Consider the following 14,859-nt stretch of genomic DNA (forward strand, 5'->3'; position numbering starts at 1 on the left):
TCCCAGTCATATGTCAAAGCTCATCGCATTCGATTTCGTTCATTGTCAGGTCAATTCAGATTATGAGTTTTAATCATGTTTGCTAACTTAATTGGTAAACATTGGACCAGTAGGGAATTAAACTGGGGGGACGGATTCCCATTAATTAAAGGTTTGGATTCCTGCGAAAGTGCCGTAGCAGACCACCAATCGCTCCTGATAGGCTGGCCCCGATCTCCCAGGCTTAGGTTAGCCTTCAAGTACTTTAGTGATATTTACAGTTTGTTGGAGAGCCCTCTCCAAGGTTGAATCATCTGGTCTGCCTGACATTCTCATTATGGTTTCCAGCTTGTAACTCCTGATAGGTTTGGTATCTCAATTCTGCCTTCCATTCCCATCCCTCATTCGCTGAGAGAATCATGCTGCAGAGACTGAATAAATCTTGCAGGGTCGCATTATACACCAGCAGAATAATGCCGACATTCTGATCAAACTGTGCTGGTTGCTATTTTCTATCTGGGGCTTTATTCATGATCATTATCATTTCCTGAGGCTTCCAGGTTGCATATACAGGAAACACTGAGGACTGTCGTTCCTCCTGCTCGTGGATTGGGCAGCATTCGGGTGGGCAACTGCCATTGATGAGCCATTAACTCTGGAGTTTTATTGGATTCTTCCCTCCCTGTTTCGGAATAATCCTCAGTATTCTCTTTCTGGATCTCAGAGAATAGGGACATCCCGTTCCCTGCCGCCGCTGTTTTACTGGAGAGGCCACCGTATCTGATTACTGGTAGGATTGGGGTTCGGGAGTACCGGTGCACTTAGCACCTGGTAAGGTGAGGGATACGGGAAGTGCCCACTCCTCATCGCGGTCACTGTCCTCAAACAGGGTCGATATGCCAGATATAGGTTCGGGATTCCTTACAGGCATTGGATTTCGCGCGCGGCATTGCCGATCTAAACTGTCCTGCTTGTCCGTCTCAGCCTGTTTACTTTGTCTTTCTCGTTCACCTTTTCCTTCTCCTATCTATCCATTTACAGTCCGCCATTAATGTTTCTCATTTCTTGGGATTTCCTTCTGAAGTACATACCTCTACACCCCTTTATCGCATGCATTTTTCCTCCTAATGACCAGTGAAGTACTATTACATTAGATATCAGCTTTATCTTTACATTCTTTAATCAATAATTTATACTTTTTACCGAAATTGTTTATCAACTTAAGTGTACTGCTTGTTCACAAGATGTTATATTCCAAGTTTCATCTGGGTGGCTACACACCATTTCCCTGTTCTTTCTCCTCTGATTGGCTAAACGTCTGCCCCGTCCAGTGCTGGTCAAATTACCGGGTCAACCACCAGTCGCCCAATTGGTTATTCCAATCTACCGCGCCACTGACACGGCCACCACGTCAATTAGAACAGACCAGGTCGGTTAACCCCTAATGTAATTACTGGGTTGTTGCCCCACAAATAGACCGGACCCTTTCCTTACCCGTTGCTCAATTAGTAAAATCGACTGAATAGACCAGACCAAAGACCTGTTGCCCAATTAGACAAATAGATTGGGCCCTTTGCTTGCCCGTCACCCAATTAGTTAAGTCTACTCAATTATATAGCTTATTGGACCAAGCCAAAGACCTGTTTTCCAAGTCGTCAGCACCCGCAGACTTTACTACTCACAAAAAACAACTGTTTATTTTTTTCTCCGTTAATACTCACTAAACAACTGCTTCCCTTATTCTCCTGGTCCGGGTGGTTCGTTGGATCCAGTCAAGGTAACAGTTTCGATGGGCAAGTGGCAGAACACTTGACCGGACACAATGAGTGGCCAGAGGTAAAAAACTTCGGGCGCCCTACCACTGGGTTGTGTTCGATTCAAACCTTCGGTCGCTTACTTAGCCCAGAGAAACGTTCCCTATGTTAAGATCCGAGTGACGGTACCTAAATTCACCGGACCAATAACCCGACCACACAGTTTTTTGTTTTAAGCTTTTCACCAGTTTATTGTTCGAGCTCAGCTGGCGAGAAATCTTGGAGCCGATCATCAAAGAGAGGCAGAGATTCTCTCTCTCTCTCTCTCTCTCTCTCTCTCTCTCTCTCTCTCTCTCTCTCTCTCTCTCTCTCTCTCTCTCTCTCTCTCTCTCACACACACACACACACACACACACACACACACACACACACACACACACACACACACACACACACACACACACACACACACACACTCCCTGGCGAATCAGACGAGCTTCTGCTTACAGCTTGTGAGTACATACAGAAACGATAGAATTTAAAGAACTTGCACACAAAGAACCCAAAGTTGTCATGGAATTCCTGCCAACTCAGTTAGAGAAAAACTTAATTGAGAAGATAACATAGTCTACTAAATTACGGGTATGTTGTGTGCTTTTATCAGGTCTAACTCCTTGCCAGGTCTCTGACTGAATTACAGGCAGATGCCCATGTTAGCAAGTGTTAGCTAAACAGAATGGGAAACTGAGTCAGTGATGCGAAACGTAAGGCATGATATCTGTTCTTTGTGTGAATCCAGCCCGCTTATTATTCCCAAGGGAGTGAGTCGTCAATCCAAGTAAACTGAAGTCCGATTCGGACAGACCCTGCATTCCTCACAGAAAAGAGAACACACACATGCTGGCACTTAACTTTAACCTGTTATTTACAAGAGTCACAGAATCGTTTCTTCTGTCCCCCAATTCCCATAAAACTTCGTCACTTCAGCAGGAAAAAGTAGATGTGAAGTCAGGATACGCAGGTGGGGGAAGGTGAGGATGAAGTACAAGGTGGTAGGTGATTATTAGGGTGCCCCTAGTTTGGCATATTCCCCCAAGATTGTGCCCTTGTTTGGGTAGTCTGTTGGCAAAATGGTTTCCCAGTGAAATTCGTAAGTTGGAAGGATCATACCTCAATGCAAGATCTCCTAAGTGTCCCAAATGCGCCTGCCTTTAATGCCATCCCCAGCACCAAATTCCAAAAGCTACGTGGGCAACCTGCTTGACTTATCATATAAGGACATGCTCGGCACAGCTTTGTGGGCCGAAGGGCCTGTATTGCGCTATAGGTTTTCTATGTTCTATATTCTATTTTCAGTGTTTAAAAATCTACCTCAGCCATCACTCCCTATAATTTTTCCTTTCACCTTAAAATTAAGGCTTTTTTTTTAGCCATTTCCATCCTGAGAAGCATTCTCTGGTTGTCCACTCGACTGATACCTCCTGTCATTTTTTATAGCTCTTTCAAATCACCTCTCATCCGCCAAAGAGAAAATTCCAATCTTATTCCACTTATCGTCACAAGATTTTTTCGGTGAAGTTCAATGTTGTAAGAAAGATTATTGTCAAAATGAAAATTTGTTGCGAGCATGCACAGTAAATACAAGTAAACATAAAGGAAGCAATGAAAAAATTGCACACATTAAAGACGGGCAAAACACCGATGTACAAAAGACAACAAAGAGGACAATTTATGTAAATAACCACACACACATACACATACAAAACAAAACGATAATAAATACAACGTACTATTAAGAACATGATTTATGGAGTCCCTGAATATGTGTTCATTGTTGTGGTGAGTAGAATTATCCCATCTGTTTCAAAAGCCTGAACGCTGAGTGGCAATAACCATTCCTGAACCTGGTGCTGTCGAACCTGAGGCACTAGGAACTGCTTCTTGATGGCACCATTGAGACAGCATCAACCGGAATGATGGGTCCTTGATGATGGATGCTGCCTTCCTGTGACAACGTTACTTTTAGATGTGTTCAATGGTGGGGAGGAATTTTCCTGTGATGGAATGGCTGCATTCACAACTTTTCAATTGCTATTCAATTCAAGGGCATTGGTATTTCTAAACCAGACCAGTCAGTCTATTCTCCACTATAGATCTAAAGAACATTATCAAAGATTTTGATGAAATGCTAAATCTACGCAAACTTACTTAAGATAGGCTGCAAATGTTGCTTATTCTTACCAGGATACCAAAAAAATTTCGCTCCTTTGAGTCTACACACTAACATAATTTCAGTAAATATTGGGGAAATTACAGTCATACATCACTCTTTTGCGTTTACAACTTTCTATAATCTGCCTGCATTACTGTTTCTCTTTCTGCCCGTGGCATTTCAAACCCCTATTGAAACTGAACTAAATATCATTCATTGTTCTCTTTTATCAATTCCCCGGAAAGACGCAGAGTGGGAGAAAGGGAATGGATAGAGTCCATGAATTGCAGTCCATCATCAGGATTGTACAGGTCTCTGTCTTTCAAGTACTTGTGTTAACAGTGGACTACGGCGCTGGGTGTGTACAGGACAGTGTGTTCACTGTACAGTGCTGAGAGTTTTATAGGTCTGCGTTGTGATAATGAAGGTCTAGATATTGTAAAGTTCACTGTCCCTGTATTCAAATGCTGACTTGTCTTGAGCAGTCAAATAGTCAGGTCATGTTCATACCAGAGATTGACCATTCCCTTCCCTTGCAATACGGGCCAGATGTTGTTAAGATCAGTGAACGTACAGTACAGTACCGGCAATTGAATGCAAATAATTTATTTTCTACCTTGGATGCTAACTCTGCCTACAGGCACAAACTCAATGTATTCATTTTCTGGTCACTGTTCTCTCTCCTGATTCACAGTGTGACTTGTTTCTTGCTTTTGGTGCGGTCCTCCAAGACCCTGTCTAATTTCATCTTCCTCAGCCTTGCCAATGACTCCTCTTGCATTTTTAAACAAATACAATATTTCTCAGGACCATAAGTTCCTGAAGGACCCTGTCCTTCTCTACCTTTCTCACGGGAACAGTGAACTCCTGCCTTCTGACCAGCTGGACTGTAAGCGACGCTCGCATGTCAGACATCACTTGACATTAGTTCCATCCAGTAACATCAGCTCCTAGACTGTTCTCTATGATTCCTGCTCAATTTTGCTGCAATTTCTCTTCCACATACTTACATTCATCCACCTGCAGCTCAATTTTCATCCTTATCAATAACCATCTGAAAACGTTCTGCATTATCATCATTAACCTCAGTGACCAGAATTACATTGTTGATCGCAAACTGCTGTGGGAACGCTGCCTCTTCCACAGTTAATGCAGGTTTCATTGAATTCCTGTAGCGATTTGTTGTATTATTTACATCACGGCATCTATTGCTGCAAGGACGTGGCGGTGGAGCGAATCCAAGCGCAGAATACGGGCGCGAAGGCCGCGTCGGGAGGCGTTACCGTCGTAGCGAGCGTGGAATGGGCGCCACGGGAGTCTTTACCCGGAGTCTTGATTTTAGTAGAGAATTCAGAAACGATGCTAGACTTCAACTGATAGTCCTGAGAACCATGCAACGAGGATACTCGTACACGAGTCCAGCAAGGAACTGGCACCTCCTAGCTGTGATCACAGGATTTTTACACTGCATTTGCTGATGGACAGCAGGTGCTTGTACTTAGTAGAACCAGGGAATGATTGGGAACTAAACGAGGTGATTAAGGCCCAGTTCCGCAGAGAGAAAGCCAGGTGCCAGAAGGGACTATGACATCTATAGTACCCCGGTGTTTCCACTCCGTTCCTGAAATTCGGAATACAGGCATTGGGCAGGGAACAGTGGAAACCAACGACAGAAAGAATCACAACATTTGAATTTAACTTCTTTTTCTACCAACGGAAGCTGACACTGCAACTTACCGGGAATTCCGAAGGCTGAAATACAAAGAAAGTAAAATTCTTCTTTCCGCCAGATGACTGGATACACCATTTCAGTGAGACTCTGTGATTACTGTTTCTCACGAATAAATAGCTCCGGGAGACACTCTGATTTTATCCATTCAAAGCGGCCTTGATTTATACATAGAGTTAATGTCCAGTGACACGGTTATATACTTCACTGAATTTATCAGTTACAGGTGCCTGTTATGAAAACACCCCGATATAAATATTCGGCCGATTGAGACAAATAAGGTCGGTAGTTTTAATTACAATGTCTGAACTTTGCCAGCAAACAGCTACGTTTATAGATTTCATTTTTCTTGTTGGCTAATTATTCATCTAAAAATGGAGAGATCCAAACTGACAGAATCCTACGTCCAGTTCCTGCGGGTTTCCATTTCGAACTGTCCTGAAGAACTCCTTTTTGGTCGCAGACAAGCATGCAGACATAGCAAGACACACACGCACACACACACACACACACACACACACACACACACACACACACACACACACACACACACACACACACACACACACACACACACACACACACACACACACACACACACACCCGATATGACACGAGAAAATATGCAGATAGTGGAAATCCACAGCAACACAAAATTTCCCAGCATTTATGTTCAGGTCGTCTGGTGGTGCAGTGACATCAGCGCCAGACATCGGAACGAAGTTCAAATCTAGTCGGTCCATGCCCGAGTACGCTTTCCATTTGCGCCGGGTTGAGTGAAATATAGAAAAATACAGCGAATTGTTTGTGTTCCACGCTTTCTAAGGCATAAAAAATCGGCGAAGCTGGCCTCTTATGCCTGAGTCGACGTCATCATCATCATCATCATCATCATCATGTAACAGTCTTTCTAGAGCAGCTCAAATCTGTCAAAAGTAAATAAGTTAAGAGGTATTTCAATACTACAAAGGAATGGGCGGAAGGGAGGAGAAAGAGAGAGAGAGAGAGAGAGAGAGTGAGAGAGAGAGAGAGAGTGTGTGTGCAGTGTGCAGTGTGAGAGTGTGGGTTTCCTTCAATGCCCGTCAGTCTATGATACAGTGCGAGAGTGTGAGAATCATTCTGTACAGGTCCGTCTCTTGTATATTGTGAGTATGGGGAGAGTACGTTTCGTACATTTATTGCATTTTGTTGCATAAATATTGCATTGAATCATCATAAATAATTATCTCCATGTTTTGTTCAAATTGCACTTTGAACAACAATATTATGCCATCTGTAGCATAGCTGATACTGAAATCCATTATACGTAGTGCCGGTTTCCATGATGCTTGTTATGTTGGATTAGTACTTTAAACTTCATTAAGTGCATATCGGGACCAGCAGCCTACAATGTCCATGCACACAACTAATTATTAATGTACACTACTGGATTCAGTTCCATTGTTCTTATCTCATGTACTGATGGACAATGAAAAACAAATGACTTGGATACTTGTCAATAATATTAGAATTCATCGTCGGGTTTAGATTAGAAAGTCTCTACGGTACTACCCTCAACTATACAACTAGGTAATTTGTTCCAAGTGTCCACAACTCACTGTGTAAAGAAATCCTTTCTAATGCTTGTCTGAAATCTCCCTTTAAACACTCTCCACCTGTGATCCAGTGTCCTAGTTGATGAATTAATTTTAAAGTAGCTGCTGGTATCCCCTTTAATTCTACTCTTAATTATTTTGAATTCATCTATCATATCTCCTCTCATTCTGTGTCAACTTTGGCAGAAAAGATTTAACTGTTTCAATCTTTCTTCTCAGCTCATAGGCTACAATCCTGGAATGAGCCTCATCGCCCTTCTCCAGTCCCTTCACATCCTTCAGAAAATATGGAGATTAAATTGTACATAACACTCAAGGAGAGGCCTCACAAGTGCACGTTGATTTGAATCTGCTATTTATCCGGATGTTATTTAGATTTAACAGTATTGATTCTGCTGCTTGAATATTATCAGCCTTTCCCTCTAATTTTGTGTTATCTGTAAAATAACTTGTTATGTGATTTTTAGGTTCTTAACCAAATTACTAATGTAAATTAAAAACAGCAGCGGGTACTAAACTGATTCTTGTGGAACCCCATTTTTAACATCTGCCAGGTATGAAAATGTCATCTCATCATAACTGACTGTTTCCTGTTTTTGAGCCAATTTTGTACACATTTGCACACCTATGCGCTGAATCCCTACCTCCTACCATTTGATTATTAACCTCTTCTGTGGAAATTTGCAAAAGCCTTCTGAAAATCCATGAAAATAATATCAATCGCTCTATTGTTATTATAAATATTAGTTAATTAAAGTAATCTGCAATTTATGTAATTGAAGAATATTAGTAAAACACGATTTACTTCCCCTTATGATCCATGCTGGCTTTCTGCTAACATGCCTATTCTTATCAGTTTATTTTCCAACTCATTCATGATTAGTGTTTCCATTATGATGCATGTTAAGCTTACAGGTCTACATTTAGCAGAGTCAGTGCGGTGCCATTTCTTACATACCGGGACAACTTCAGCCCATTCCCAGTACTTAGGGATTTCACCAGTCTTAACTGAATTTTCAAAAATACTTGTTTTCGGTTTGTATTTTTAATCACAGTCTACTGCTCCCGGGATCAGTGAGAGTTGTTCCCGGAGTCTGGCACTGGCTTTGCAGCTCTTCACCCAAAAGCAAACTTTGCATTCTAACTATGAACTCAGGATCAGTATTGGAAGGACATAACTGTCGTGGATATGGCATTGCACCTAGCCACAGGAGCTCCCCTGTCTATCATTGCCTCTTTCCTCCGGTCACCCAATAACGCAAAGGACAGTATCTTTCGGCCAACGAACGCACCATCCAGCTTACCTTTGGTCTCTGGAAGGAATTTGGTGAGGTCACTTTCTGTTCCCACCATCCAATATTTTTCCCCTGTTGTCTGAGATTTTCAATGTCAACACCGTAGCAGTTTCTCAGTCAGCACGTGTCAACTGGACACTTCGATTACTTTTTTTCTGTACCTGATTCTATGATTTTTTTCTTAATTGCAAAATGAAACCAAGAAACCCTGGCTGTTCTTATCCAATATCCACAACTTCTTTGTCCATGTAAACCCATTATTTCAGCTTGTTCCTGTCCTACTGAAATCATATCGGCTTATCTCAACCATGTTTTATCCACCCTGGTTCAATTCCTTCCTACTTACATTCGTGTCAGCTCACCCGCTCTTGATCTTTGCAGCGATTTCAAACTCCCTGCCCCGCATCATCTCATTTCTACAATGGATGGTCAGTCCCTTTCCGCGTCCACCTCCCACCAGGAAGGTGCTAGGGCAAATCTTTTATATTTTCTTCTTCTTCTGGACATCAGACTTGAGGAGTTCCACTTCACCACAACTTTCGTCCACCTAATGGAACGTGTTCTCACTCTGAATAATTTCTCCTTTAGCTCCACCGACTTCTTTTAGACAGAAGCGGTAGCCATGGGTATTCACATGAGTCCCAGCTATACCAGACTCTCGGCTTCATTGAACAGTCTACACTGATGACCATTCAGCACTTTTCCAAATCTACATCGTCAACTGCATTGTTACAGTCTCCTGCACCTGTAATAAACTCGGCGACTTCATCCACTTTGCCTCCAAGTTCGACCATGCCCTTAAATTCACCTGATCTATTTCCGACACCTCCCTTCCCTTTCTCGAATTCACTGCCTCAATCTCCGGAGAAAGGGGATGCAAATTACAAACCCACGGACTTTCACAGCTACCTGGACTGCACAGTCCCACCCTACATAAGAACGCCATCTCATTTTCTCAAATCCTGTCTCCGCACGATCTGCTGTCAGCATGAAGCTTTTCATTTCAGAACGAAGGTGTCTTCCTTTTTTTCAAAAAAAGTTGCTTCGCTTCCTCTGCTATCCACGCAGCCAGCAACCACATCTCTTCCCTTTCCCGTACGTCTGCACTTGCCCGATCCTTACTCAACTTCCACCCAATCGGACTCTGTGTCCAGCACGTAATTCTCTGTGCCATCCGCTACCTCCAATGGGATCCCACCACCAAGCACACCTTTCTTGGCCCCACACAACTCCCGCCCCCACTTCCTGCTTTCACAGGTCGTTCCCTACGGTACTCCCTTGACCATCCGTCCTTCCCAACTAATCTTGCTCCTGACATTTATCCTTGCAAGCAAACAAGTGCTACACTTTCTCCCTCACTGACATACAGGCCCTTAAACTGTACTTCCAGATGAGGCAACCCTTCACTTTTGAGTCTGCGACACTTCATTTGTGCGTCTATTGGGCTCATGTACTGTTTTTTCTGCACGCGGTATAGACTCCTGTACATCGGTGAGACTCGACGTAGATTGGGAGACCTCCTTACAGATGAGAAATCGTGGTTTCAAAGGAGATGTGAGTGATCGTTGTTGTTTTTCTTTCTCTCTCAGAGCGTGGGATATAACTGGAATGCACCTGCTAATGAACAAATTCATTAGAGGCATTGAAGGGACGTATAAGATAGATGCAAGAACATGAGGAAGATAGAGGGATATGGATATTCTGAGAGTACGAGGGAGTTCTTTTTGGGGTGGTGGTTTCTGATTTAGTTTTCAGTTGGCATGGCATGACATTATGGGCCGAACGACCTGTTCCTGTGTTTTGCTGTTCTAGAAGGGACGGTATCCAGTCGCCAGTCAATATGCCATCCAATTGACCTTTGGTGTATATGAGTTGTAATTGATAAGTTCGTGCCCATAGGCAGTCAATTTTAGAAAACCTAGCACATTTATTTTTCCGACATTTGCACACTTAGTACAGCGGTCGTGGAGCATGCGGATCACATCTTTGTAGAAATTGGCGAGTTGGATCTCCAGAAAGTGTTCCACAGCTGGGCAGACTGATAAGTTCGTGGCCTAAGGTAGAAGGAGAAGTGTTGTTAACTTAAAATTTTCTGCATTTTCACTGAAGGAGCTGATCTGCACGTACATGTAACGAGAGCTGTATAAAAGATATAGATCTGTTTCTGAAGATCCAATATTTTTGTTGTCCCAGAAGAATATATCTGCCACCTACAAGAGAAAAATCAATCCATCGATCTGTTTGCAGTTTGTCAATAGACTCTAAACCCACGTCAGCACATTTTACCACGATCTGATAACCATTTTTTAGAATGGAAAGGAACATATTAAATTTCCCCTCATGCAACAATAAATCTATTACATATGCTACATATGTGATCTCGTGAATTCATATACTGTATATTGTGTTTTTATATTCCTATTCTTATTGCCTATTATGTTATGTTGCATCATATTCAGAATAACAACTATTTCATTCTCCTTTACACTTGTGCACTAGAAATGACATTAAACAATCTTGAATTTCACAGTAAGAGGAAAAGTTTGTGAAGACATGAGATAAACACTGGCAAAAGAGAACAGATCAGTTAGGCTCATTGGTCAACATGGAGATAGGCTGAATGGCTTGTTTCACGTACTACAACTCAATGACTCCAATATTTCAGATACTTGCTAACTGGTTTGCCAACTTTTTCTTACACATGTTTCCTCATACACTGCTGCTGGTATACTGTAATATCTGCCTTCCTTCACTTATAAACCCTTTATAGTTTGTCAAGTCTCCTTCAGGTTTTATGTGTATTTGATACTCTGCATTGTATACTCTCCACATTAACCATTCTGTAATATCAAGTTTACTATTTCTCATGATTCCGTACATACTGGTGTCAAATTGTTACAATCCAGACTTTCACATGGTTTCCAGATCACACGGATTTTGGAAAATGGCCAAGGATGCAATCTGTCGTTACAGGCTGACTTTCTTTAGTGGAATCTCCAAGGTGGCGGCCCAGAAATGAATGCAGCCTTTGACTGAACTTGCCATCAAACAGCGTTGATAAAACAGTAGTAAACAGGAAGCAAGGCGATGATACCACCTCTCCCACAATAGAAAATTGTTATTGCTGTCAGCATTTGGTCACCCCAGCTCCAGTGTATTTCTGCAGGGACCCCTTAGAACTGTCTGCTGGGCTGAACAGATGTTTCAGCAATGTTTCTCCTACCATTTCAACGATCTACCAATGGCATTAATACTCCTGCTATCGGAATGACTGTTTTCCGGGGGAGCTTGAGGTTATTTTCAGCATCCAATTGCTTGAAGTCTTTAGTGTTCTGGAGTGAAGATTAAAATAGGTGTAAATTGCATAGCATTGAAGAGACGGGACTTAGTTTTCTTCTGATATGAGTTTCCTAAAACTCTATATATAGGTCATCAGCTAATAAGGTGTTGGCTGCCGGCTGACTGGGTGTTTGGCAAAGCCGATTGTTTGGAGAATGGGGACGGAGCCGAAATTAAACAGATATATACTGTCCCGGAATGAAATAGTCAGATGCTTATTGATGCCAACATTTTGTATATCATGGTACTGTTACAGCCATACTTTTTGGACTGTTAGTTGGGTACTGCTTCCAGACCATTGCAAGATTTTAAATTCAATACATTAGAAGAAGCAAGACATTAGAGTAATCGCTTCTGCAAATTGGTTATTTTACTTGCAAGTAAAATTTAGACAAAAACAATCCAGCTTGTCTTTGAGGGTACGAGAGAATGCATCAGAATTTGTGAAACTGGATCATTGTTGGAATTACAAACACACCATCAACGTTCCATCTATTTATTCATTGAACATCGCGTGGACCATTGCTCTAAGCAGGAAATGTTTAACCAGCCTGAAAACAGATTTTTTTTTTTTTTTTTTTGCAATGTACATGTCAAACAAACACAAGCCTCAAAAGAAAGTAAACAATGTTTGGCAATTAAACCAGCTGCCAGACAAATAGCAAAAACAAAATGTTTTGATTAAAGGACGTCGGCTTTTAGCAGGCGATTAGTATATTATCAATTAAATACTGACTTCCATTCTGGGTTTATTGTTTCAATTTCTGACAATATTATTACGAACGCTGACAATATAAATACGTTGGTCTACAACGTTTCAAAGTAAAGTTTGTTTTGCTTGTATTATTTAAAATTTATATGGATGTATTTGTAAATACATTATTAATTATATTAACATAGACTACAATGTTTTATCAGCATAATTTCAAAATTTAAAATTAAATTGCCATTATATAAAATAAATTACAGCTGTGCTACCAAAAAGACTATCTGCGCAGGAGCATCTCTGTTCCAGTGGAAAGAACAGTGCTACCGGCTCAGCCTGCAAGTTACTTTTTAGGGAATCTTGCACGAAGAATGACAGGTTCCCTTGAACCTGTGATTGCTGAATATTCTCCCCCTTTGGAAAATGGTCTATGCCATGATTCCTTTTACCAAGTGCATGGCAGTATAGATCTCTACACAGTATTCCATCTGACACTTATCTCCCTCTTCCAGTAACTTCTCTGAGTCCTTCTGCAGAATCTGCTTCATCGACAGAAACTGACTCTCCCACTATCTGTTTATCGTTCACAAATTTAGCCATAAACCAATAGGTGCATCACCCAGATTACTGCCATCAAACTTCAAAAGTAGCTTTCCCAACAAATCCCCTGCGGAACAGCAGATCTCTCCCACAGATATGTCCGCCTTTAACCTTCCATCCTTGAGTTTAGCATCCTTAGCATCTTTGTGTTTGGTGACTTATCATTGATGTTCTAAAAATCTAAGTCAACAATACCCTTTGTATCTAATTTGGGTATATCCTCCTTGAAGATTTACCACAATCACTCATGCCCCAGTTCTTACACAACGGCCAAATGAACGGGCTCACACGGTCTAATTAGCATCTCCCAATTGTAAATTGAATTATTTTGATCATTAATAAGACCTCTTAGCATTCGCCGTCCTTTGCTACAGGATTGTGACAAAGCGTTGATGTGTGTCATTGATTGGCGAGTAAAAAATCAACATTTCTGCAGAAGCACAACTAACTGTTCCGTTATCCTCCAGACACATTATATCGATTTCCACAGTTTTTCATGCTATATGTAAAGGTACAAGTTTGGGTGTTCTTGCAATCCAGTCAACATTAACCTTTGAATAATCATTATGGTGAGCCTATTCGGTTGAAAAAAATACAATAAGCATTCGAACAAATGAAATATAAAAGCTCAGCACTACAGAGGTTGTGATATCAAAGGGAAACGAGCATTAAACAGTGGGAATACTCCACAGCGTTTGAAAGCAAGTGAATTTACGGCAGACAGCCCACCGATAGACATTAGCTTGTTGATCTACATTCCACTAGCTCTCAAACCCAATTAAGGCACATGTTATGCAAGTTCAAGATTATCTGTGTACAATGACAGTGGCCCTAATTAGTTAGCAAATTTTGTGGTGGTTGACGAATTCAAAGAATTTTTCAGATTTTGATGGAGAAGTCAATGAACATTTAGTTTATTAAGTCACAAATGTTATTCAACAAGATCTGTGAAAATATTTTTCCAGTAGAATGAGTGAAGATATGGCAAAAACATATGACAAGACCATAAGATATAGGAGCAGATTAGGCCATTTGGCCCATCGACTTTTCTCCACCGTTTCATTATGGCTGTACGTCTCCCCTCTCAGGCCGAAACCGCCTGCTTCTAACTCGTATCCCTTCATACACTGACTAATCAAGGATCTATCAAATCTGCCTTAAATATATCCAATGATTTTGCCTTCACGGCCACCTGTGTCAGACTATATTAACTTTTGTGTGGATGCAGTTGTCCCTGTTAGAACTGTTCGCTGCTATCCCAATAATAAGCCCTGGATCACTAGTCACATCAAAGGCCTCCTAAACCAGAAGAAGAGGGCCTTTAAAGATGGTGATCGGTTGGAGCTTAAAAGAGTTCAGAAGGAACTCAGAGTACAGATGAGGGGGGCAAAGGAGCAGTATAGGAGGAAGCTAGAACTAAAGCTGCAGAAAAAAAGCATGAAGGAGGTGTGGGATGGGATGAAGATCATCACCGGATGCGGTGCAAAGCGGAGGGCGAACATAAGTGGAGATGTGGAGAAAGCGAACCAGCTGAACAACTTCTTCAACAGGTTCGACAGCTCAATCTCATCCTCACCGCAGAAATCCACACCAGGCTTACTTCCCTCACAGGAAAATAGCCAATCACAGGAGACCTTGCCCACGCCCAGG

The sequence above is a fragment of the Hemitrygon akajei genome, chromosome 1 (assembly GCF_048418815.1).
Source record: "Hemitrygon akajei chromosome 1, sHemAka1.3, whole genome shotgun sequence".
Taxonomy (NCBI): Eukaryota; Metazoa; Chordata; class Chondrichthyes; order Myliobatiformes; family Dasyatidae; genus Hemitrygon; species Hemitrygon akajei.